Here is a 27,815-nt window from a genome sequence, read left to right on the forward strand (position 1 = left end):
ATATTTGCAAATGATGCGACCAACAAGAAGTTAGTATCCAAAATATACAAACAGCTTATACAGCTCAATATTGAAAATACAAACAACCCAAACAAACAGTGGGCAGAAGACCTAAATAGACATTTTTCCAAAGAAGACTTACAGATGGCCAACAGGCACACGGAAAGATGCTCAACATCACTAAGTATTAGAGAAATGCAGATCAAAACTACAATGCAGATCAAAATGACACCTCACACCGGTCAGAATGACCATCATCAAAAAAATCTATAAACAATAAATGCTGGAGAGGGTGTGGAGAAAAGGGAACCCTCCTGCACTGTTGGTGGGAATGTAAATTAGTGCAGCCACTATGGAGAACAGTATGGAGGTTCCTTAAAAAACTAAAATAGAGCTGCCGCAGGACCAGCGATCCCACTCCTGGGTACATATCTGGAAAAAACAAAAACTCTAATTTGAAAAGATAAAGGCACACCAATATTTATAGCAGCACTATTTACAATAGCCAAGGCATGGAAACAACCCAAGTATGTGTAAGTGTGTGTGTATACACACACACACACACACACACACACACACACACACACACACACAATGGAATATTACTCAGCCATAAAAAAGAATGAAATATTGCCATTTGCAGCAACATGGATTGACCTAGAGGATATTATACTTAGTGAAGTAAGTCAGACAGAGAAAGATAAACACTATATGACATCACATACATGGAATCTAAAAAAATAATACAAATGAATGTATAACAAAACAGAAACAGACTCACAGACATAGAGAACAAACTTATGGTTACCAAAGGGGAGAGGGAGGGAGGGAGGGAGTGAGGGGCAAATTAAGAGTATGGGATATGATATCACTTATATGTGGAATCTAAAAAAAGGGTACAAATGAACCTATATATGAAACAGAAACAAAGTTACAGATGTAGAAAACAAACTTATGGTCACCAGGGAGTAAGGGGGGGTGTTGGGGGGGGAGGGATAAATTGGGAGATTGGGGTTGACATAAACACACTACTATATATAAAATAGATAACTAATAAGGACCTACTGTATAGCACTGGGAACTCTACTCAGTACTCTGTAATGACCTATATGGGAAAAGAATCTAAAAAAAGAGTGGATATATGTATATGTATAGCTGATTCACTTTGCTGTACATCTGAAACTACACAACATTGTAAATCAACTATACTCCAATAAAATTTTTTAAAAATTTTTAAAAAGTATGGGATTAACAGATACAAACTACTATACATAAAATAGATAAGCAACAAAGATTTACTGTATAGCACAGGGAACTATAACCTTGTAATAACCTTTAATGGAATATAATGTGAAAAAAATATAAATGAATCACTTTGCTGGACACCTGAAACTAACACAATATTGTAAATTAACTACTGCAATAATTAAAAAAAAAGAATGATGGTATCACCACATTGAATTATTAACATCAGAGGAAATAACCAACCTAAAGTGTACACATGGTAGATGCTCCATAAATATTAGTGTCCCTTCCCTCCCACCTTTCACTTCCATCCTATATTGAGTGATGTAGAAAAGCCAAATTACCAGCTTACTGAGAATGATCATTTAGTCATTCTTACAGGGATTCATGGCAGATTTCAGAGTATTTTGGAATTTGAAAGACAAATAATTGAGTGAGTATAGGAAAGGGAGAAACTAACAACAACAACAATATTTTTTGCTGGTTGCTTTACATACATTCTCTTTTTTAATCCTCAAAAAAAAAAAAAAAACCTTTCTAAGGGAGCTTGTGTTTCTTCCATATTGAAGATTATTTTCTTACCTAACATAATATTAGTATTACTTAATTCATTTTGTTTTGTGTGTGTGTAAACCTTCATAACCTTGAGATGGGCTTTTTAAAAAAATTAGTAAGGTTCCAAATTAAGGCACACTGTAACCAGATGAGAAGAGTTAGCTGTAGCCACCCAGTACAGATGGAGGAACAAGGCCTCATGTGTAAATGTGCTCCATTGATATAGAACTCGGTGTATTTTCCATTTGTGTGTAGTATATACATACTTCTTCACTAGGAGTAATTAATTCAAAATGTAAAGTTTCTTTAAAATAACTGGTAAAGAAAACGAGTCTAGGGCTTCCCTGGTGGCGCAGTGGTTAAGAAACCGCCTGCCAATGCAGGGGACACGGGTTGGAGCCCTGGTCTGGGAGGATCCCACATGCCGCGGAGCAACTGGGCCCGTGAGCCACAACTACTGAGCCTGCGCGTCTGGAGCCTGTGCTCCACAGCAAGAGAGGCCACAATAGTGAGAGGCCCGCACACCGCGATGAAGAGTGGCCCCCCCTCGCCGCAACTAGAGAAAGCCCGTGCACAGAAACGAAGACCCAACACAGCCATAAATAAATAAATAAAAAATTTAAAAAAGGAATTAAAAAAAAAACAAAAAACGAGTCTATGTTATTTTTCAGTTTCTTTTTTATCAGCTTATCACAACTTAATGTTATACAGAGTTCATGATTGGAATGTTCCTTTATTACTCACCCTAAATCTTAGCTGGCGGTCAGGACTCTCCCAAGGCTTGGGTACGGCCTTAAGGCTTTGGAGCAGATTAGTATCCAAATAGTTTTTCTCTCATTTGGCTATGCTTTCTTCCTATTCCAGACAAAGGGGCACTGATCGGCCCAAAGACATCTGCCATGCCCTGGTTTCTCTACTGTAAATGCTTCTTTTGGCTTCCCCAAAGCTCCTCATTTACTTAAGGTATGGGATAAGCGGTTCTAACCAAAAGACCCTAGAATACAGCACAGCTCTAAAAAGAAAGAACTTTCTTTTTCTCACATGATATAGATTGAACAGGAGCATTGAGGGCCAGCCGGAGGGCTGTCCCATGAGGTCATTCAGGGAAGTCGGTCCTTCCATCTGGTGCTCCACCATGCCCTAGGGTGATGTTCTCACGCCCCGGGGTCAAAGCTGGGCTGATGCATGACTGAGTTTCAGCCCAAGGGAAGAATGAAGAAAGTTTACCAAGTGACTATGTCCTTAAGGAGATAATCTAGACTGAGCACACATTACTTCATTTCCCAGTGGTCTAAATTTAGTCATGAGGTCACTCCCAGTAGCAAGGAAAGCTGGGAAATGTAGTTGACGACCTAATGGCCATGTGTCTAGCTAGAACTCAGGGAGTTCTATTACAAAAATAGAGGAGAAAGGATATTGAGAGATGATAGTAATCTCAGCCACACTCTAAAAGACAAAAGTTAAAAGAGAAGAGTAGCTATACAATGGTAGAGCACATTTTTTTTTTTTTTGCCCCAACCAAGAAGTATTCTCCCATTTGAAAGTTTTCAGTATCTCTCCTCCACAATTATCCTTATGTGGCAGCTTCTCACTATGCCCTCAACAGCACCCTGCCACTACACTTGCCTCCCCCAAATCCATTGTTGACACAGAAGCCAGCAGGATCTTTTTGGAATGCAAACTAGGCAACATCACTTCTCTGCTTGGAACTCACCAAAGACCTCTCTTTGCAACAGAGAATCAAATCTAAATTCTGTACTGTGGCCTGGAAGGCTGCCCTACTGGCTTCTGCTTACTTCTCTTCCTTCTCTGTACTCTGCCAATTTTTGTTGTTTTCCCTGAATATACCAAGCTTGTTCTCATCTTGGGTCTTTCCCTCTTGCTGTTCCTTCTGCTTGAGGTCATATCTTCACAAAGTGTCTCCATCTAATATTCAGTCTTCAATCCAAATGTGACCTCTTCAGCGAGGGCTTCCACAAACTCTCAGCTAAAGTAGCCTCAGCCTCCCAGCTACTACCTGTGACATTACCTCAAAGTGTCCTTCATAACATGCATCTTGACCACTGTTATTTATTGTTTACGTGTTTATAGCATATAAGCTCCTGGAGACAGAACACTATCTTGTTCACCACTGTATCCAGAACTCCTACTGGGCAGCTGTGAACACAGAGCAGGCACTCCATGAATATCTGTTAGCTGACAGGCTTGAGCTTTGTAAAATAGTAAAACTATTTACCTGACAGCCATTAGCACAGGACCTTGCACATAGTAGGTATTCATTAAATATTTATTGAATGAATAGAAGTAGCTACAAACTCCAGTGAATCAGAGAGACAAGGGATGCCATTTGAAAAGGTTTTGCGTAATATTTTGTGCTTAATTAATAATTTTCTGAACATTAAAGAAATCAATAATCGTTGTAAAAAATAGAGCTAAGTATAAAGAAAAGTCATACCACTGAAAGAAAACCATCGTCGACATCTTGGTAAACATACATATAGATTTTTGTTCCTATATATGTGAATACACACAAGATTTTTAAAAATTGGTATCATATGTATACGCAGTTTAAATAGAAAACTTCTCAAGTATACTCACCAAGAAATAATGCTTATTTTAAAGTATGAGGATGAACATTAAGATACATTAGACTGTGTGCTTTACTTACATATTTCAGGTGGTGATTACAGAAAATAGAGAATGAGATTTGCATGGACACTTCCTTCAGCAGCCAGACCCATGTCCCACGCTAGGGGTTCTCTGCAGAGCAGGGAAAAAGAAATTTCCAGAAAAGTTTGTCAAGCCTGAGATGCTGCTTATTCTTATCTAGACCTAATTCTCCTTCCTTTCCACAGAAAAGCACTGATTGCTTATATTTTCATCTTTCCTAGCAAAAGATAATATCACTGGAAGAAAACTATCAAGACCCGTATTTTTAACTTTACCATAAACTTATATATAATACAAACTCCCATGATGGAACTGTATAGCTAGGCTATGCTATCGAAATGTCAGGAGTGGTGTGTTCCTTGGAGGTGAGGGGAAACTACTAGATTTGGATATCTGGTGTACGAATGTATATGAATATACAAATGACATTTATAGATCCAGATATACCCATCCATCCATGAATATATATAGTTGGCATCAAGTCACTAAGCATAAAAATGTTGTGGGTGCTTACAACTTCTTTTAAAAAGGCATTATTTGCATTAAAACTATGTCTTCTAATTTCCAAAATAGTCTGTGTAAGGAGTTGGGAAATTTGGGTTAAAAGATAACAGGGAAAAAAGGAAACACTGGAAAAAAAATTGGAAAAGTATGCATATAAATATCACAGTCTTCTGTGCTTTCAGCCTTTTATATATGTGGAAGAAGGTGCACATTGTGTTTCCAATTCTGACTTTGCCCAGCTGCCTGTGTGACTTTGGCCAAGTCAGTTCCCCTCCCTGAGCCTTCGTGTCTTCATCACCAAAGTAAAACGAGAGAGAAAAGGAAAGAAGTCAGCACTTGTTACACCAGGCAGCCCACCTAAGCAATACAGAATGTCCCATCCAGCTTTAGCGTTCTGTGATTATTACTGTTAAAAAATATATCAATTGTGTTATCTTGTACAGATTAATTATATAAGTTATTGCTTTTTTTTTTCCTCTTGCCTTTTTTTGTCTGTTGAAAGGATGTTGGTAGGTAGTTTTGCTAAACGGTGCTTTATCTGCTTAAAATTTGTGTGGTATCTACCAACATTACTGACATTTTTAGTACCTATCAGTTATACTTCGAAAGCCTCTGATGCTGGTTGAAGTTTTAGTTGAGTCAAAACCCTCCTCAGGTGGGCTTACCATGGGCATTCCTAAAAGGAGGCAGCAACCTGTCTCAGGAAGACTGTGGTAAAGAACACAGCCATTTCAGAGCTGTGGCCAGTGAGACAGGGGACTGGATGGGGAAACAAAAGTGTGCTCTATGGTTGTCAGGAGAGAAAAGGTACTTGCCATAAGTGATTGTTGGTATGTGAAGATAAAATTATGCTGAAGTCCTCTAAATCTTGTGAATGCTAAAGACTCCATTGCTATCCACAAAACAACTCTCTGGAAAGGAAACACGCGACCTGAAACTTTCCTGTTGTCTTGGACAAGGGCCTGGAGGGTGAGAAGAAAAAACCAACATGTAACCAAAAAGGATGACATAAAGAATGCTCACATGGCAGTCACTGTTAAAATACACAGTTAAAACTTTCAGGATAGAAGGAACAAACTCGTGGCGGCGCCCCATCCAGTAGTGGAGAATCTCAGGCTAAGGCCCAGCCACAATACTAAAACCTTAGAATAAAGTCAACGGTCCCTCTGATTGTTTACCACAATGCTTCCTTTAGAACTTCTACTTGAGGAGTTGGGGTGGAGCAAAGAATAAAAAAACCCTTTCTGAGCTTGCCTCACATCTAGCTTGAAAGTAGAATTTCTTTACTGGAACTGCTGATCTGTAAGGCTACCAGTTTACGTGGGTTTCAGTGGGCTTTTAGAGTTCAAGCATGTGTATAGTCTACTTGTTTGTGACAATGCTGCACACACACACACACACACACACACCTGCCTCATTTATACCTCCAGGCTAGTGTTTCTCAGTCTCAGAACTATCGATATTTTGGGCCAGATAATTCTTTGCTGTGGGGCTGTCCTGTGCATTGTAGGATGTTCGGCAGCAGCCCTGGCCTCACCCCCCAGATGCCAGTGGCCCCTCCCTCCTCCCGCCCCCCGCCCCCCAGATGTGACAACCAGTAACGTCTTCAAACATTGCCAAGGGTTTCCTGGGGGACAAAATCTCCCTTAGTTGAAAATCACTGCTTTAGGCTGAGATGAGGACCTTTAGTGAAGGGGAAGAGAAGATTCCAAGAGAGTGAGGAAAGATTCAGATATTTATTCTTGAAGTTATTCTGTTTATGGAAGTTATTCAAAGATGCCTACAAGTGTTTTGAGGAACCTGATCTTATTCCAAGCAAGCCAATATTACAAATATTATTTTAAACTGTAACTTATAACTGCTTTTCGACAGAAAGGCTTACTGGATTCAAGCATTTGCCTTGAAGAATGCTATCGATTCAGTCACTGTTTCATCACTTGTGGCACTGAGGTCTTCCCCATGGAAGAGCATCAAGTGGTGCTTTCCTTTGTTCCCCCAAACTTTGCAAATTACTTTGAAACACTGCTGAAAACACATTTTAGCAGAATAACTTATTTTTTACTGTGATTCTCTAAGAATCCACTGTGTCTACTAGCTAGGAGAGCAACTATCTTTATTCTTAACATAACTGAGACATCGTTATCTAGATCCATTTTACCATGTTGCCACACAGACTTAAAATATTTTGTTACCAGCAAAATTGTAATTTGCAGACAACACTGACCTTACTGAATAACCTTATGACCAAACCTCATTATCTTCAGAGTGACTAAGAATTAATATACCTTAATCTGAAGCTTAAGGATACACCCTTATTCAGTGTTTACATCTTATCTTGACTTGTATTTTGCTCCTAAAGAATAGAAAACAACCACAAATGGTAAGGTTGTGTGTGTGTGTATGTGTGTGTGTATGTGTGTGTTTGTTGGTAGTAGCATTCCAGGCCCCCTCCTTCTACAATTTATTTCAACTATCACTTATTGAACACTGACTGTGGACCAGGATTTGTACCAATTTTAAGCAGATTTTATTTTCACAGAAAAATCAGATATATTTCTTTTAAAACTGTGCTGTAATTAATCTTTTCTCCATTATTTTGATATTAATGAAGATTACCACAAAAACTACTGGCTTTTCCAGCTGTAAATGTAGGACAGAAATCAAGGAATAGGAGAGAGGGACTCTACAAAAGGTAGGCTGGGTTTTTATAAAGCCAAACATCTAGCTTTATAAGATTACACTCTGTGGTGAAAATTCTGTTTCCTATTGTTTTACTACTTGTAGACAAGTAAACAAACAAAAAAATGCTCTTGGGCTAAATGTTTATTTTCGGCTAGATGGATGGCAGGCCCAGAAGAACATCACAGGTAAAACTCTTGAAACATCTGTTTCAGACAATTTCTGGAAAAAAATATATACTTTCTGGCCTATAAATTATTCATCATATTTTTCCATATTTGCTACTGATTTACTAGTAATATGTTAAATGTAAGTAAATAGGAATAGCATAAATATTGCCAATACATTAAAGAGTTTTAATTTTAACTTTAATTCTTACTTGCTTTTAGATATTATCTTCTGTGTTAGGTGCCGGCCCCTAATCTGGTGTCGATTTACTTGGCTGAGGAGTTATGTAAAATTATCCAACTGATATAGGCCAGGTGTTCACAGCTCTTTATGCATCAGGGACTACACTGAAAGCTTTCCAAGAGTAGGTGGCTGTGACCTATAGCAAGCATGACAAAGACAGCACCTGGGCCTATTTGCAGTGTCCCTTAGGCAAGTTTTCTCCACAAACTCACCAACCTCCTCCAACATTCCCTCTCCCCAGTCACCTGAAAGAACTGTCTTTGACCCCCTCCTGCATTGAAATGGAGAGTTTGCAGCAGCACAATGGCCTCACGCTCTTCCACTGCCGAGCGCCATCCTTGCTGCTTCTACATCTGTCACCTCCTACATCTCTAGCTAGTCTGAGTGGTACAAAGCACCTAGAACCTCAGAAAATGACTTTTCGAAGCTTTCCAACCTCAGCTGTATACGTCACAGAAAACAGTACATTTGCCATCTTTAACAGTGTTATTTTTAAACCCTCTCTTGCTCTTCCTCTCATTCTTTTCTTTTTATGTTGTTTCTAATTCTTGTTTCTTAGTTATTCTTTTCAAGAAGGGAGAAGAAGTAGGTTGAAAACCACCTAGAAGATATTGGAGAAGGAAAGGAGGCCCGCTAGAGGAGGGTACAAGAGGAAGATGATCAGTATTAGTTTTGGAACAAGGCTGCTGCTTCTAGATAGAAATTATTTGTTTGGTGTAGGAATGTGTAGCTGCAATCACGGAGCCACCAAGTGGCCAGAATCTTAGCAATGTGTTTCCTAGCTCTGGCAGCCAGCATTCCTGTCCTTCTGTCACTCACAGCTCTAGTGTCTTCATATGAAGGCTGCTCAGAAACGAGTTGAAGAAGTACAAGCAATTGTTATGGGTTGAAATATGTTGAAGTCCTAACCCCCAATATCTCAGAATACGACCTTATTTAGAAATAGGGTCACTGCAGATGTAATTAGTTAAGATGAGCTCATACTGGATTAGGGTGGGCCTGTAATCCAATACGACTGGCATTCTTATAAAAAGGGGAAATTTGTATATGAACACACACAGACAAGAAGAATACCACATGAAGTTTGGAGTTATGCTGTCATAAGCCAAGGAACTATCAGAAGCCAGAAGAGAGGCTTGGAACAATCCTTCCCTGTGCCTTCAGAGGAATTAAGGCCCTGCTGACACCTTGATCTCAGACTTCCAGTTCCCAGAACCAGGAGACAATAGATTTTTGTTGTTTAAACCACTCAGTCTGTGGTAATTTGTTAAAAGACAGGCCAAGCAAACTAATACAACAATGTAGCAATGATGGAGCTGTCCTGCTCTTGACTAGAATCTCCCTGGAGGGGTGCAGCTTTGATGCGGCTAAGAAATGTGCACCATCCAATCCAAACACCTAGAATGAAACCCATGTGTATTAATAGACATATACATGTAAGGACATAAATGGAAACACACTGCAACAATTTCTAAGAAACTCCATGAAAATAATAATTGCTGAAGCTACTTGTTATGGTTATCATAACCAAATGATAAAAACCTGTGGTCACTCTTGGGTTTCTTAAATGTCAGCAGATCTGTATCTCCACCTACCAGGGCAATTCCAGGAGCTGAGCACTCCCGGTCACCTCCTTCTATAATTCAGCTCAACCAACATTTATTAACATGACTATGTATCAAGAATTCTAAGCAATGGCAGTTGAATAAAGCATCAGACACAATCCCAGTCCTTAAGCAGCTTATTGTATAGTAACTAATAAGGCAGAATTCTGGAAGAATCTTTCATCTATTAACCTATAGGGCATTCTGTCCGTTTACACCCAGGAATGTTCAAGACTCTTAGTACAGGTGATGGAAACACAACTCAAGCTGGCTTAAACAAACACACAAATAAAACCCTGTGTTTTTTGAGGGTGAAAATATGACTTAGTCAGTGTATTAGTCAGGGTTCTCCAGAGAAACAGAACCAACAGAAGACAGAGAAAAGGAGAGAGAAAAGGTAGGGGAAGGGTGGAGGAAGGGAAGGAGAGACAGACAGAGAGAAGAGATTTCTTTCAGGACTTTGTTCATGCGATTGTGAGGGTAATTTTTAGGGTAGGCTGGCAGGCTGGAAAATGAGGTAAGAGTTGATGTTGTAGTCTTGAGTCTGAATTCTGCAGGGCAGCAGTCTGGAAACTCAAGCAGTGTTTCTATGTTGTAGTCTTGAGGAGAATTCCTTCTTGGGAAATCTGTCTTTGTTCTTAATCAGCTTTCAGCTGATTGGATGAGGCCTACCTACATTATGGAGGGTAATCTGCTTTACCCAAAGTCTGTTGATTTAAATGTTAATCACATCTAAAAAATACATTCACATAAACGCCTAGACTGGTGTCTGACTAAACAACTGGGCACCACAGCTTAGGCAAGTTGAAACATAAAGTTAACCACGACAGGCAGAGTAGAATCCATGGAGTGCCCCAAAGTTATCAGGAACCCACCCCTCCCCATCTTCCTTGGTGAAGGCTTTGGCTGGCTCATCTTCCAGTTCATGCCCTGCTGGACCAATCACTGTGGCTGAGGGCATGCAATGCCCTGTCTAGGGTCGAGAATGGGGAGAGAGGCTGCTGTGTTTCAGAAGGGATGCTGAGCAGGCATCAGGAGCTGTTTAACTAGAAGGATCTCACCAACCAAGGGTATGGGGTAGGGGAGTGTGGTTTTGAAGGAAAAGGAAACATTCTGTGCAAATCCAGTCCTTGGGTACTTAAAGATGGGAAGGAGAAGGGAGAGAGAAGAGACCCTTTGGGAGAAATGAATGTCCTATACGCTCCTGCCACTGGAGGTGGGCCGTTATATCAGTGGTCACACCAGAGACCATATGCAACGAATAGGCTTATATCACATTAGCTTGATCTACACTACCTTTGAATCTCATGAAATTTTCCTTTGAGGAAAATTTGTTTCTTCTCATTGATTTAAAGTCAGTAATTTCTGTTCCTCTGAGCACAGAATTGCTTTTAATTATAAATGCATGACATTTAAAATTATTTAAATACAAATATTTTTACACCAAGGGGTGTGGAATGCGGGGTGTGGGATGTGGGGATGGAAGCAATGAATTTTTTCCTGTGCAGAAACCCTGCTGGAAAAATATTTTCCCTTAGTCATCGTTCTGAAAATTATCCCTCTCAGGGATGCTTGTTATTTAAAATTAAATGGAATTGGCATTTAGAGATTTTTGAATAATTTAGCTGGACGTGTTTCAGTGATTACATAATGTTTGCAAATGGGTCAAGGTCCCAGTCACATGGGGGAATTAATAAGCGTATCTGTTTATGTGGCCATTATTCATCTGCCTCCCCTCCCCCCACCCTCACCTGCTTCCACCACCATGGCTGCTACCCCTACTCCTCTCCACACTGGACGCTCCTTGAGGACAAAAACTACCTTTCTTTATCTCACTCCCGGTGTGGTCTCTGACATACAGAGTTTACTGCATCAGTGTGTGTTGAGTTGCACTCAACATCGGTATCCAGGGAGCCTGGGCTCTTAGGAAGGTAGAGAGTTCTTTGAATTCTCAGTGAACAAAGCTCCTTTAGAACAAAAGTCAACAACATTATAACAACGACAGCTCTACAAATTTCTAGATGCACAGCTGCAACTGTTGGCAGCTGCACACAACAAAAATCTTACATGCAGCTAATGTCTGTCAAATATTGGAAACCAACTGTAGGCAAAATCTGAAGTGTATTTTCTATATCCTCACTCTTCACCTTTTTAAAAAAATTTCTCTTTTTAAACAACTCTCCCAACCATCCTTCCCTTTTCCATGTTCAAATCTCCCCTACCCTCTTCATTCCCTCCTCCTATCGAAATAGGAAAGGACCTCACTTTAATCATTTTTGCTTGTAAATTAATCAACTGATTATAATTTGGAATTAATGAATTTCATTTGAATTTTTTCTCTATTATAAAATGAAAGAGTGTGTTACACTCTGAAAGGAAAGCCAGGTATGAATAAGCAGATGGCGACAGTCCTCCTGTCCATCTACAGGTGCCTCTTTCCTTCTCTCCCTTCCTTTCTGCTTTCCTTCTTGGGGAAAGGGTGGGTTACTCTGAAGACCAACCCTAGCAGTACACTGATTTTTTTTTTTTTTAATAAATTTATTTATTTATTTTATTTTGGGCTGTGTTGGGTCTTCGTTGTTGCACGCAGGCTTTCTCTAGCTGTGGCGAGCGGGGGCTACTCTTCGTTGCGGAGCGCGGGCTTCTCTTTGCGGTGGTTTCCCTTGCTGTGGAGCACGGGCTCTAGGCACGCGGGCTTCAGTAGTTGTGGCACATGGGCTCAGTAGCTGTGGCTCGTGGGCTCTAGAGCACAGGCTCAGTAGTTGTGGCGCACGGGCTTAGTTGCTCTGCGGCATGTGGGATCTTCCCGGACCAGGGCTCGAACCCGTGTCCCCTGCGTTGGCAGGCAGATTCTTAACCACTGCGCCACCAGAGAAGTCCCCAGTACACTGATTTTAATTCTTTGAGGGTGACTAGAGGGAATCAAATAGAAGAGGTGGTTGTGGTCTTTTTCTACCTCAAACACCTACTTCCGGGACCCGAACAGGGCTATGGATGATGATGACCCATTTCTCTACAGAGGGTAAGTCCACCTTGTACCCTAGCCACTTGAGGCAAATAGTCCCTTCCCTGGACTCTTTTTCTTTCTTTTGAACACAGGACAGTCCCCTCTCCCAAATTTAACCCTACTCCTTCCATCCATGAACTTTAACAAAAACTACCATGGGCCAACTCAGTTGGACCAGCATTGTTAGGAGTTTGCAAACTTTATTGCTAATCTGAATACAACCCTGCAAGATAGGTTAATATTGTTTCCATTTTACATTTGAGAGTCCCAGAGGCTAGGTAACATCCCAAGATCACGGCATTAAGTGGCGAAGTCTAGAAGCTTGAGTCTTGCAGCTCCAAAGCCCATGTCTACTCCCAGATGTGTTTTAATGTCATCTGGCAGTCTGGCATTCATTTTAAAAAAACTGACGATATTTTTATTCTGCTGCCTCCCTAACCTAACATCTTGAATCACAGCCTCATGCCTCCTATGTTATTTCTGCCCTCACTTGAATGTCTCTGGGGTACTTCACATTCTACCTGATCAAAACTGAATTCAAAACTGCTCCTATGTTCCCAGTCTTTAATTCAATCAACTCAGATGCTTAAACTAGAAACCTAGGACCCTTGACATTTCCCTTTTTCTCACTCTCTTTTTAAAAAACTGGTCACCAAGTCCTACAGATTCTTTCTCCCACAAACACATACATACATACACATACAGTGCAGACCTATTCCTGGACTCTCTTTTCATTTTGTAAGAGTTCTAACTGTTCTCTCTTTCAAACCTCCATGTTGCCATCAAAATACGTTTTTTTCTAAAATACACATTTATTTATGCCACTCTCTTGCTTATAAATTCACAGAATAAGGTCAGAATTCCTTAGCCTGGCATAGATGGCCCTGTCTTCCTCTCATCCCTATTCCCTATCACAACCCTGACTCCTTGGCCCATTCCCAAACTACTATGTCCTTTGAATCCATGCTTTCACACCTGCTGAACTTTCATTTTCTTTTTCCATGTGGCCACCCCTATTCACACACCAACCCCAAGTTCAAATGCTGTAAAGCCCTCCCTAACTTCTCTGGGATACTTGGTCCTCTTGCACTTCTACAGCTGCCGATACATACCTTGATGATGAGAACACATACCTTTGTACTTGGGGTGTCTGCTGACAGTGTACGTCTCGCCCCCACTAGAAGGAGAACTCTCTCTGGGCAGAGATCTAGTATCATCTGTGCTTGGAATGCAGATATCTCGCACCGTTTCTGGCGTGTGATAGATCCTCAGTAAATATCGTTGGGCTGCTCTTAACTGAAGTGTATCTGAGGAATGAGGGGCCCATAGCACCTACCTTCCAGACTGAGAATGTGATTTAAATACCTACTCACAATTAAGCTGAGGCCTGAGTAAAATAAGCAAGATTTCAACATTTGTCTTTTCTGTCTGTGACCTCACCTTTTTTTGGTTCCCTTTTCCTACCAGTAACAGCCTCTACTCCCATTTAAAAAAAAAATTTTTTTCTTTTTTTGGCTGCATTGGGTCTTTGTTGCTGCACACGGTCTTTCTCTAGTTGCGGCGAGCGGGGGCTACTCTTCGTTACGGTGCATGGGCTTTTCATTGCGGTGGCTTCTCTTGTTGCAGAGCATGGGCTCTAGGCACGCAGGCTTCAGTAGCTGTGGTGCGCAGGCTTCAGTAGTTGTGGCGAGTGGGCTCAGTAGTTGTGGCTCACGGGCTCTAGAGCGCAGGTTCAGTAGTCGTGGCACACGGGCTTAGTTGCTCTGCAGCATGTGGGATCTTCCCGGACCAGGGATCAAATTCGTGTCCTCTGCATTGGCAAGCGGATTCTTTTTTTTTTTTTTTTTAATAAATTTATTTATTTATTTATTTATTTATTTTTGGCTGTGTTGGGTCTTCGTTGCTGTGCACAAGCTTTCTTTAGTTGTGGTGAGTGGGGGCTACTCTTCGTTGCGGTGCGCGGGCTTCGCATTGTGGTGGCTTCTCATTGTGGAGCACGGGCTCCACAGTAGTTGTGGCACATGGGCTCAGTAGTTGTGGCTTGCGGGCTCTAGAGCTCAGGCTCAGTAGTTGTAGCGCATGGGCTTAGTTGCTCCGCGGCATGTGGGATCTTCCCAGGCCAGGGCTCGAACCCAAGCCCCTTGCATTGACAGGCAGATTCTTAACCACTGCGCCACCAGGGAAGCCCGGCAGGCGGATTCTTAACCACTGCGCCACCAGGGAAGTTCCTCTCTTCCCATTTTAGATTCCCAGTGACCTCATACATTTTTTGCTCTGTCCCTTTCCCCAAATCAGGAAGGATCTAGAATCATCACTTGTATACCAATGGCAACTCCCAGCTCTGCTACACACTAGCTGGGATCCTGGGCAAGCTCTTAACCTGCCTGAAATTGGTTCCTCATTTACAACATGGAGATGATAGTACCTGCCTCCTATGGTTGCCACAGAGATGCAGTAAGAAATTCTAAGTATTAGCACAATCCCAGACACATAATAATGGCTCAATTAATGTTAAATGAAGACTGCCTTATTTACACTGATATGCTAGTTCTTCCTAATGCGTTTACTTCAAAAAATGTTATTCAATTGTGGGATGAATTACCTCTAATTAAAGAAACCTACTTGTTCAACTATATCTACTGATAACTTCCTTAGTGTCTTTCTTTACACCTGGGAACTCAGGAAGAAAGACTCGATCCCAGCACTGGGGAGTTGGATTTCCCACCTCTGTGATAAGGGCAGCAGTATAAGGGTCTACACATGAAGCACTTCCAGAGTTTAGAGGAGGGTACCTGGCACAGCCTAGTGAGGGGTGCTGAGGGCTCAAAGAAGTGGTCCACTGGGGCTGACATCAGTCAGATGAGGGCAATCTTGCCAGAGGAAACAGGAGCAAAGGGACAGAAGTCAGAGAGGGTTTGATGGGAGAGGATACATGACAAGTCATTTGGTTCAGCTGTACCTTGGGTATGTGTAGGAGGGGGTGAGTTGGAAAGATGAGTCTAGAAAGATAAGCAAGTGGCCAAATCCTCAGCAGTAAGAGCAAGTGGGTGGGGAAGATGTGGGTTAGGGTTCTTCTAGCCCAGTAAATCTCAACTGTGTTTTGCATATTGGAATCACCAGCAGCTTTTAAAAATACCAAAACCTGGGTCCCTAGAAAATTACATATAAATCAGTATGGGGGTACTGAAGCATCATTTTTTTAAAGCTCCCAAAGTGATTCTAGTATGCAGCCAAAATTGAGAACTGCTGTATAATCTGGCCCCTGAAATCACACCAACCCAAATTTGGCTGCAAAGGGTAACAATGTAATTATGGACCTTTAGAACTGGAGGGAAACTGAAAGCACATCTGATCCTACCCCTGTATTTTCTTAATTAATTTATGAATTTCTTATTGTGGTAAAATACACATAACATAAAATTGATCATTTTAACCATTTTCAGGTGTACAGTTTAGTGGCATTAAGTACACTCACATTATTGTGCAACCATCTTCATCACCATCCATCTCCAGAATTTTTCATTATCTCCAAATGAAACTCTATGTCCACTAAACACTAATTCCCCATTCCTCACCACAGTGAGGCTGAGATGGACTTTCAGAGCTGTTCTTTGTTGGGGGTGAAGGGAACGGCCTTTGATTTTGACCAGTCATTGGACACAAGGGTGCTACAAGAAGGGGCTGTGACTGAGGGCGAGGCAGCTCTCTTCAGCCCAAGCAGTTCTAAAGAAGGCAGACAGCTGAAGGCTGTTGGCTACCAGCACTTCTGGCATTTGGAGAAATAAAGCCTTCATTCCTAGAAGGAGACCTGAGTGATGTATCGCATCATCTACCACATCGCAAAGAGGTCTCCTCTTGCTTGCTTTGGCCTCGTGGTGCTGGGGTGCCACTGGCACTTCACTATAATTTAGAGAGGAATCTAAGGTAGCCAGGAATCCCCAGCCTATTCTCTCTAGGCCCACCCCATCCCTTCCCTTCTTCATCCTCTACTTTGCCATCCCTGGTCTTTCTCTTCCTCACCCACAACATAGAAACATTATTGTTGCCCTTCTGTTGAAGACTGCAGTTTAAGTCATGGCCCAGAGTTCCTGCCCCTCAAGCCTTTCATTGCCCAAGACACAATGAGCAGGAATGGGAGCAGAAAGTAGTTGCCCAAATCCTGGAATATGGGTAGATGGGGCAGAGGGATGCTGGGATAAAATACTTAGGCACAGAGAATACCAGGCCAGGAGCATGGACTCAGGTACTGAGGGGCAGATACTGAATCATATAAGCAGGTACATGATGAGAAAGTTAGGACCAAAAAGTATGATAGCTAAATTGTACTTGGCATTAGGGACATAAACATTGACCTTAGTTTTGTGTGTTGAAGAAATGGCAAAATGAGAAGAAGAAAAATACAAAGTTAGTATTTATGTCTAATTATTATGCAGTGCAATAATTCAGTGTATAGTAAAATGTGTTAAAACTTAAGTGTGTTAAAATTGAATCCTATCTCAAGTTGCATTTGAACAGTAAACTCTTACATACAAATAAGGGACTTCATAAACTGTAAGATAACATGTAGATACCTATCTTGGAGATCTGCTCACAACCTCAAAACATCAGAGGAAATGTTCACTGCAGTGCATCCTCTTTTGGGTTGAAGGAAACTGTACTTTTGGATCCCTCCTGCAGCCCCCTTGGCTCTCACAGATGCAGAACCCATGTGCTGAGTTCCTAATTCTAAATTCTGAGACTTGTTTCTCATACAAATTTCTCCTTAATCATCTTACCTGTGCATTGTAAATACATTTTGTGACTTTTTTCCTAAAAATAATTTCTAGACTATTTGAATAATTGGATTTATGAACATTTCAATTCCTAGTCCTTAGGTAACCCACTCCACTTCAGTTTTAATTAATGTCCACTACCCTAGGGTCTTCCCAAGGCCTTTATGACATCTGAAGTTAGACTCCATTTGGAGGCTCAGTAATCTTTTTTTTTTTTTCCTGAGAAGTATTCCTGAGAAGGTATTATTTATTTGGAAATTGTTTAGGGTAATCCAGATGGAGGAACAAAAGGTGGATTTTATATTCTTCCTTTCCCTTTCTAGTCCTGTGGTTCTAAGGGTACCACAATTTCCCCCCAGCTCCACCCCACCCATTCTATCCCCACTCTCACCCAAAACTAAATTACCCCTATCAGAAAGATTGGGAAAATACACTAATGATTGAAAAACATTTCACCTGCACAGTATTTCCATTTGGCCCCTATTTAATTTCTGAGTGTCATTTCCATTTCTTGTTCTGACACTATCTGTACTCTCTGTATCCTCAGAGTAAGAGAGCATAACGTTTCTCTGGGGAAATTTACTCAGAATAAACCTCCAAATGCAAATTCTCTGAAAAAAACAACAGGATCATACATTTAAAAAAATAAGTTTTGATATTTCCTTTAGGCCAGAGTCTCTTTTCTCTTAGGACAGCCATGTGGGAATTGAATGATTTCTCTGCTTGCAGTACAGTCTTCTTTATCCTCATCACCATGATTATCGCTAATAAGTTTTTAGTCTACATTTTTTATGATTCAATCTTGGAAATGGTTCTTAGAGTTTCATGATCATTTCCTTAATTGTTTCCGTTTTTCAGGCTTTTACGAGGACATTAGCTTTGTCCTTTCTTTTAACTGCCTGAAAATCAGGACTTAAATTTTATTATCAAGTAGCTGAATGGAAAATCCCTCTCCTGGGATTCTTAGTGAGGCCACATGAGAAGCCTCTGAGGGCATGATGTCTCATCACAGAGCTAAGTCAGAGCCTAAGACCTGAGCTTGTTCTCCACTTTGCTCACAACTTAGTGTGATAACTCATCAAGGCTTTAGCAAAAATAATCCTGCCTTTCCACTGTTTTGCCTCACTGTTTACTTAGTGTGACCCAAACTACAAATCAAATCTCATCTCCTCTTGTCTATCAGTTCTTCACCCTTGGCCAGCTGTTCTAGGTGGTTCCTTAGTTCTTACCATCAGTTTTTAGCAGTTCTTGGACTCTCCGAGCAGGCATGGAGCACTACAAACAGATTTCTCATAGGGATCAATGGCACTTCATGAGAAACACCCAAACTCCTTCACTGAGACCTGAAAAAGGTATAGTACCGTTGTGAGTTTTCATGTATCCCAACCCCTTTTTCTTCCACCATTCCTTCTTCCTTCCCTTCCACCAAGCAGAAGTTATTAGATAGGGATAAATGATGTCAGCCTTATGCAGAAGAAATAATTCCCAATTACCTAACTTCTAACTTACTCTGTGATTGGGCTGTAGTTCCATCTGAAAGCAAAGGAAGATTCTTTGTTCTTTTAAAGTTCTTTTTATCCTGACAATTCTTGCCTAAAATGTTGGGAGTTGGCAGAATGGAAATACGCATAACACAACATCGTAAATCAACTATAATCCAATAAAATAATAAATAAATAAATAAAATAAAATGCATGAGAATGCTAAAAAAAAGAATGGAAATAAGCAAAGAATAATCTCTCTTCTATCAGAGGTAGCGAAGCTGGCTCTCAATTCAAAGAGCAGAATTGATCTTGCTATTAAGACTTAGAGTACTACACATTTGTTACTTGGCTCTGAAAGCACATGATGTGGACTTTAAAGATTTTTTTTTTTAATGTTACGGTTTGCTTTTCAGACTGCAATTGTCGTACATAAATAATGCAAGGCTAAGCAAAGTCAAACCTGGGGTGCGTGCAGGGTCAGTTCCAGACACAAGAGACATGCAGTGTTTCTATTCTGCCATTTAAGGGAGAGGTTCATGGGGCAGCCAAGGGCAGTACTTATTGTCCCTAGACACTACACAGAGCAAAAGGCAAAGTGCTAAAAGTTGAGAGTGAGAGATGAATACTGGCCACTAGGGAAAATGGCAGTCTAATTGCAATAGGAAGTTGGAAAATTGAGAATAGAAGTTAGAGAATAGAACCAAAGCCATTCAATTAATTCTGCCCTACTGTGTCTTCCCTGGCTGGGATTGTTTTCACCTGGGTGGCCAGTCCTGCATTGGCTCTTTGACTTCCGCCTCTTAAAGGTACCACTTAACACCTGGTAGTTCTTATACAGTACACTGATGAGGCTGCATCATCATCTTCTTTATCATTGTCACAATCACCATCAAATCAGCAATTCTTTTTCCAGGATGCAGAGCAAGTCCTAATTTGCCAGATCCCCTGAGAACTAAAATTTAAGTTGGATTTGATGATGTCTTGTCTTCTTAGAAGTCTGTTGAGATGGTTTTCTGGAGTTGACACCTTTACTGACTTCCTGCAGCTTATTTTATATATCATCCATAGAATATGTGCTATTGAAATTTGTGTACAAATATAGTGCATCCTACAAGCATAAGAAGAGTATGGAGAGAAGCTATTATATTTACCTGACACAATCATTTGTTTGCTCTCATGTGGTAGGAGATAAGGAAGAATGCTTGGGGAATAGGAAAAGAGAAATACACAAAAGTTCCTTCTGCAACATGCAGCCTTTTCCAGAAAAAAAATAGATAATCTGGCTCTACTGGGCATTGTTTCCATATCTTATTACAACATTGAAAAGGACATAAAGTCCCAAATGAACTTTTAGATCTCATTAGTTTGAACAATTCAGCCCTGCCCATCAATGGCATTTAAAGAGAGCTACACAGGGAACTTCCTGAACCTGATAAAGGCCATCTACAAAAAGTCCACAACTTAGATCATACATGATAGTGAAAGACCAGATGCTTTCCCCCTAAGATCAGGAAACAGACAAGGATGTCCATTCTTGCCACTTCTGTTCAATACTGTACTAGAGACTCTAGACAGGGAAACTAGGCAAGAAAAAGAAATAGAAGGCATCTAAAATGGAAAGAAAAAAGTTAAATTATCTCTATTTGTAGATGACATGCTCTTGCATATAGAAAATCCTAAGGAATTTACTAAAAAAATGCTAGAACTAACAAACAATGTCTAAGGTTGCAGGATACAAGATCAATATACAAATGTCAGTATATTTCTATACGCTAGCAATGAACAAGGTGAAAGCGAAACTAAGAAAACAATTTCACTTACAGTAACATCAAAAAAGAATAAAAATAGGAATAAATTGAGCAAAATAAATAAAAGATTTGCACACTGAAAACTCTTAAAACATCATTGGAAGAAATTCAAGAAGATCTAAATAAATGGAAATGACACCCAGGTTCATGGATTGGAAGACTTAATATTGTTAAAGTAGTGGTACTCCTTAAATTGATCTACAGATTCGATATAATACATATCAAAATTTCAGCTGGCTTTTTTTTTTTTTTTTTTTTAATTTATTTATGGCTGTGTTGGGTCTTCGTTTCTGTGCTAGGGCTTTCCCTAGTTGCGGCAAGTGGGGGCCACTCTTCATCGCGGTGCGCGGGCCTCTCACCATCGTGGCCTCTCTTGTTGCGGAGCACAGGCTCCAGACGCGCAGGCTCAGTAATTGTGGCTCACGGGCCCAGTTGCTCCGCGGCATGTGGGATCTTCCCAGACCGGGGCTCGAACCCGTGTCCCCTGCATTGGCAGGCAGACTCTCAACCACTGCGCCACCAGGGAAGCCCCAGCTGGCTTTTTTTGCAGAAATTTTCTCACACTTCCCCATTTCAAAACTTACTACAAAGTTATGGCAATCAAGACAGGGTGGTAGTGGCATAAGGATAGACATTCAGATCAACAGAACAGAACTGAGAATCCAAAAACAAACCCTCATATTTATGGTCAACTGATCTCCTACGAGGAGGCTAACCAAGACAATTCAAGGGAACAACTAGATAACTACACACAAAAGAATGAAGTTGGATTCTGACCTTGCATCATATAAAATAATTACCTCAAAATGAATCAGACCTAAATATAAACGTTAAAATTACAAAACTCTTAGAAGAAAATATAGGAATAAATCTTTGTGACCTTGGATTAGGAATGGTTTCTTAAATATGACACCAAAAGCATAAGCAACAACAAAAGAAGGTAAACTGGACATCATCAAAATTAAAAATTTTGTGCTTCATTTCAAGAAAGTGAAAAGACAACACACAGAATGGGACAAAATATTTGTAAGTCACTTATCTGTTAAGGGACTTGTACCAGAATATACAAAGAATTCTTAAAATTTAACAATAAAAAAGAAATAACCCAATTAAAATTAGGCAAAGGACTTAGATATTTCTTCAAAGAAGATATACAAATGACCAACAAATGCATGAAAAGATGCTCAATGTTATTAGTCATTAAGGAAATGCAAATCAAAATCATAATGAGAAACCACTTCACACCCTCCAAGATGGCTATAAGCAAAAATTTGGACAATAACAAGTGCCAACAAGGATGTGGAGAAATTTCAACCGTTATTATTTGTTGGTGGGAATGTAAAATGATGCAGTCACTTTGGAAGGCAGTTTTAGTTCCTCAAAAAGTTAAACATAGAGTTACCATAAAATCTAGCAATTCTAGTTAAAAATATCAGTACATGTTCACACAAAAACTTGTACACTAATATTCATAATTGCATTATTCATAACAGCTAAAAAGTGAAAATAACCTAAATGTCCTGATGAATGGATAAGCAATATGTGGCATATCCATAAATGGAATATTATTTGGCCATAAAAAGGAATGAATATGAATGAACCTTGAAAGCATTATTCTGGGTGAAAGAAGCCAGACGCTGAAGGCCACTTATTGTATGATTCCATTTACATAAAATGTCCAAAGTAGGCAAATCCATAGAGACAGAAAGTTGATTAGTAGCTGTTGGGGTAGGGGCACTGGGGAGTGACTGTTAATGGGTATGCGGTTTCTTTGGGGGCTGATGAAAATGTTGTGGAATTTTGGCTGATAATTGTACAACTCTGTGAATATACTAAAAACACTGAATTGCACACTTTGAAAGGGTAAATTTTTTGGTATGTGCATTACATCTCAATAAACCTACTGTAAGAAAGAAAGAGAAGGGAAGGATGGAAGGAGGGAAGGGAGGGAGGGGGGAAGAAAAATAAAGAGGGCTGTATAGAAACTCGTCTGTGATGGTTAGGTCACCATCATCCCTGACAGCTTCAATGCTGTCAGGTATTTGGATTTATTAGCTTGTATTTAGTTGTGTTTTTCCTTTTTTTTTTTTTTTTTAATGTTGAGGCTTCAGTCCAAGTCATCCAGCCAAATAGATTCTCAAACACGTGTTTCCAACATATCTGAGTCCATGGCCAAATGATCCAGATTCAGCTAGGAAATCACGACCCAATTCATTATGTTATAGATTAACAGGTGGGGGGGCGAGGCTCTAGAGAATAGGTTCCCTTTAGTGCCAGGTTAATAATAATAATCAATTTAAAAGTTAGAATGAATAACAAATGGAATGAAACACACACAGACATTCAAACATATCTTGAGGAATCTTTTATATTACTGTATTAAGACTACATAAATATAAAAAAAGAGCTGTACCTGTATAATGATTTTGGGTGGTTATGCAGCACCCTTCTTTTGAACTGCTCAGACTGCTTTATAGCATTTACTTGAACAATTGTCACAACATCCTTGTGGGTGGCAAGCATTGTGCTAACAGTGCAGTACAACTGCAGGTCAGACAACCAAGGGACACACAGTTATCACAAGTCTAGAGCACAGGTAGGCGTGAAATCCAGATGGTCCATCTAATAATGCTTCATCCACATCTGACCGAAGTGGCATCTTCTTGGACTGATAACCTCTCTAACCAATGATGGTTTTGAGTTCTTATTACTCTGGATTTTCCAAGCATATCTGCCATTTCCTAAACAGATGGTCAGTATCACACGACATGACTGTTTTTGATGGCAATAGAAATCACATGGCTAACACTTCCTGAAAAAACTGGATTAGATATTGAAAATTGGACTTTGGGGTTTTTTTTTTTTTTTAATTTGATTTCCTGTTTCATTTCCAGAAAAGCATAGGAATACTGAAAGTCTATAATAGAAATAGATTAATGTCTACATTTGTTACATGGCATACAATTTGGAGATTTGAGAAGGACCTATAGGACAAGAAATGCTCCGTTTCGAGAGCAAAAATAGAGAGGCCAAGAGCACAGCCAGTTTCACTTATAAAATATTTTAGGCCTCAGTTTCCTGTGTAAAATAAAAGTTTGGACTAACTGATCTCTTAGGTCCCATGCAGCTATTTGATTTGGTGATTATGATATTTTCTCTGATCAACTCAAAGCTTAGGCAGGGATATGTGTGTAGGGACAGCATCCAACTTATTTACCACTATATTCCCTATGCTTAGCACAGCGCCTGGAACATAGCATGTGCTCAAAAAATATCTTTTGAATAAACACACATATCTACAGTATTTTGGGGGAGCAGCTCACCAGCTGCTCCCCTGATGTTACAGTTCATTTGTTATTGAACAAAATAAACACACATCTACCGTATTTTGTTTTATAAGATTTTCTTTGACTGTGAAGCACTACAGTTGAAGTTAAATTTATCATAACAACCCCTCCCAGGGATATATCTGTTGTATTGCTAATGTGCTTTTATTTTTCCAGATTTCTTTCATTCCTAATCACTCTGACTGACCATCCACAAAAGGATATTAAGCTTTGAAGATTTCCAAACTCCTCTGGCGAGGGAATTTCTGCAACTGTTCATATGTTTCTCACTAAATTTTAAAAGGTTATTTATATCTGCAGTATTTTTGGCATTTTAACAAATAATAACATATTCATATTACATCAATACTTACTTCATTGTTTTTCCTTTACAAGTTCTTTTAAAAAAACTTCAACATCTTCCCTGGTTTTATTTCCTTCATCTCCATTAGTTACCAGTGCTGACTCTATTCTCTTTATTGCCAATATTCCTCCAGAAAACTTAGAGGAGATGACCTATTTGTCTTTGATTTTTTGCTTCCAAAGATGCTCCACCAAAGAATAGAAACTCCTTATAGAATGCATACGCTTTAGGGGCATCTGGCTCTGTCTTTAACTTGACAAAAATAAAATAATAAAGTTATGTGTTTCCTTCACACATTTAAAAGCCATAAATAGATTTAGACGTACATTTTTCAATCCGCGTGCCAACCTAACAAGCCGAGCGAAACAGACTGCGGCGCGGAAGGCCGCCTCCGCGCGCCCCTGCCACGCTCTTCCTCTCCACCCCTCCCTGCCCCCCCCAGGGCCCAGCCTCCCGTTGCCCAGCGGGAAGCCCACCAGCTGCTCCCCTGGCACACTCGCCTCTGGGGCTGTTCCTGGGCGTCATTAAAATCACAGCATCACGGCATGACTTTGGACTAGCTCCTTTGACACCACTGAATTTCTGCAGATCGTTTACTCTTCACACTTGGCCATCGGGAATGGACTTGGGGAGGCACTGGGGCCAGCTGACTGTCAGTTGTGACATCCTGGGCATGGTTGATCAGTCTCCTCTGAAAGCAGAGGTCCAAAGATGTGTTCTAGGCCCCCAGGGAGATGGGCCTGACGGTGGGAGGCCCACCTGTTCACTACTTTTTCACCCTTCAAGGAAGGAAACCTCCCAGGCTTCTGAGAATTTAGAGCCAACAGTGTAACGTGGTTTTAACTAGCAATATATACAATACACATTTTTCCTTAGAAAATATAAAATCAGTTCTGTAATGCCTGTAACTTCAGTCTCTGTTATCACACAAATTATTGAGTGAAGAGTATCCCCCCGGCCTGAGCTGGGCAGATCAGTCTTTCTCACTGGAGTGTGAAATTGAGACAAAAATGCTCATTTCAGTCTCTCCTGGTTTCTCCAACAGAAGAGAGGAGAGATGGGGAGCTGTGGATCAGCAGTGCTTGGGGCTGTGCACCCTGAGGAAGTAAAAACACCTGCAGAAAAAGAGGAAAGAGATCTACAGAGAGAAAAGCAGAGAGGAGAAGAGAGCGGGCTTCCCTGCTTCCTGCAGGCTTCCTGGCTCTTGGTTCTAGTCCCTCAGGAGACAGGGCTGCCTCCACCCTTGGCCTGAAGTTCACTTCTCTTCTGTGCAACGTTAAAAAGTCTTTGCTAAAACATTGACTCCACAAGTTATCTGACAACAAAGCACAATCGTAGTCTTTTTATCAAGTTCAATTATCCAAACTCTCAAGAACTTTAGAACACAGAAGTAATCCTACGATATATCCAAATAGTAAAAGGTATGTTTTCGGTCCAGAATGATACAGAGCATCACTTGCAGCTGCGCCTAACCCTGCCAACTATCCTTCCTCAAAAAACCAGTAATTCACCATATATATATATTGGGCAGCTGCTATAGGCTCTATTCCAGGTCAAATACTGAAGGTTTAAAAACCATTAAGACACAGCCCCTGCCTCCTAGGAGCTCTCTATCTAGTGGAAGTTAAATAAGAAGAGTGTACCATATTTCCCTAATGTATACTGGTGAAAGGGTTCATTCTCCTTAATACTGCTCTCAATGAAAATCTCCGTGTTAAGAAATTATAATACTACTTTGTAGATTTTATGTTTCATACTTCAAGAAGCCAAGCATGAGCATCAGCTACAAAAATCTCAAGAATTTTTAAGGTTTGACTAACTAAAATTCTTTCAAAGGTGTTGGATGAGTGTTGCAGAGTTCTAGATGAGGAAGAAACAGTGTCTTCCAAGATGCTTACATGTCCAGCCAGATGAAGCAGATTACACACGATTTAACTTCCCTCCTCTGGTTGTGTAGAACCACCAACTTTGATATGATCATGTTGAATTTTGAACCAGGCTATCTATGTTGACAGTACAGCAAAGTCCTTTTCGTCAAGGTAACAAACCTTATTTAGACACTGTCAGAGACCAGTTATAATATCAAGTCATTTTAAGAGATTAAAGTATAGAAATCTTTATATTAATATTTTTGCCACTTTTATATTATGGATCAAAGTTCATGTTGTATTTTTAAGTTAATTTTGTGTTTAGAATAGGACTCATAAAAATAACATCTATCTGATTATAAATTAACACGTATTTAATGCAGAATATTTGCGTAACATAGACCAGTATTTTCTGGCCTAACTCACAAAGCCATTTTATTGCTATAGTCATATCTTTATTTTTATAATAAATTTCTTAGACCTTTACTTGCCCTATCAGCAGAAAGTCTAATATAGACTCTCCTCAAACTGTCTAAAGACCTCAGGGGTTTAGTCCAAAGGACAAGTGTGAGTTGTGTTTCCAATGCCAGGTCAAGAGGGAAAGATCTAGGCCCTTTCATTAGCACATAGTCCATTTTGTGAAAATGCCTTTGCTGGTTTTGGCCCCTGCCCAGCCATGGTAGGGCCCTGACCTGTGGATCTGCAGTTACAGCTCTCTTCAAGTCCTTCACATACTCAGCAATAGTTACCATTTTCCCCTAATGCACAGCATTGGGCCAGGGTGGCTGGGTCCCAAGGAGCTTCCAGCTTAGCCATGTGCTATGCTTCCTCCAAGAATGCCTAGGCTCTTATGTTTATGACAGGACACCTAAGTCTGCCCATTCCTAAAGATAATTTTATTTCAGGGCCTCATTACTGTTCTCTGTTAATGGGCTTTAGCCAGGCAATCCTGATAAATCTCAAAAAGAGCAAAATAGAGTGTTTGTCCCTGCCTTTCCAGATGGTCAGAGCTCCATACGCAAATTGTCCAGCTATTTCAACAAAAATCAATTTTGTGGTCACTGTAATATATGGTAATATATGGTCACTGTAGAATATGTTGACTATACAGAATATTACAAAGAAAAAAATTGAAATTACCCATAATCTCAACCAGAGGTAACCACTGCTAATGTTGTACAGAAGGATTCTTGTCCTGACTTAACTTCTTAACATTCTCTGTGCCACTCTCCCATACCCACCCTTGATACGGAGTGAGCATGCCCTACACTTTACTTCTCTGTCCATTGTATTTCCTTTTCCTGGAATGCTTTCCTCACTGTTTTCACCTGTTGACATGTACTTCTTTCAAGGCCCGGAATGCCACTTCTCAAAGGCATTTTGATCTCATCCTAGACTGACTAGCCACACCTAGACTGACTAGCCACAATCTGTATATCTCTAAAGGCACTTATATTATGCTCTGGTATTGTTCTTACATGTCCAGCCAGATGAAGTAGTCTCAGTAGTAGTCTCAAC

General features: G+C 40.3%; 1 protein-coding gene across 2 annotated transcripts in view; it reads right to left on the reverse strand.

Moving 5' to 3' along the window:
* Positions 1–27,815, reverse strand: part of LOC309663385 (uncharacterized protein) — a 349,815-nt gene that overhangs the window by 41,471 nt on the left and 280,529 nt on the right. The window contains exon 6 of one of the 2 annotated variants that reach the window (XR_014265221.1): positions 4,469–5,936. The gene's annotated coding sequence lies outside the window, so the exon portion shown is untranslated. Of the gene's footprint in view, positions 1–882; positions 5,937–27,815 lie in introns of those variants that run through there. The other variant, XR_014265222.1, reaches the window with a different exon arrangement.

The sequence above is a fragment of the Balaenoptera physalus genome (genome assembly GCF_965194825.1).
Source record: "Balaenoptera physalus genome assembly, chromosome: 6".
Lineage (NCBI taxonomy): Eukaryota > Metazoa > Chordata > Mammalia > Artiodactyla > Balaenopteridae > Balaenoptera > Balaenoptera physalus.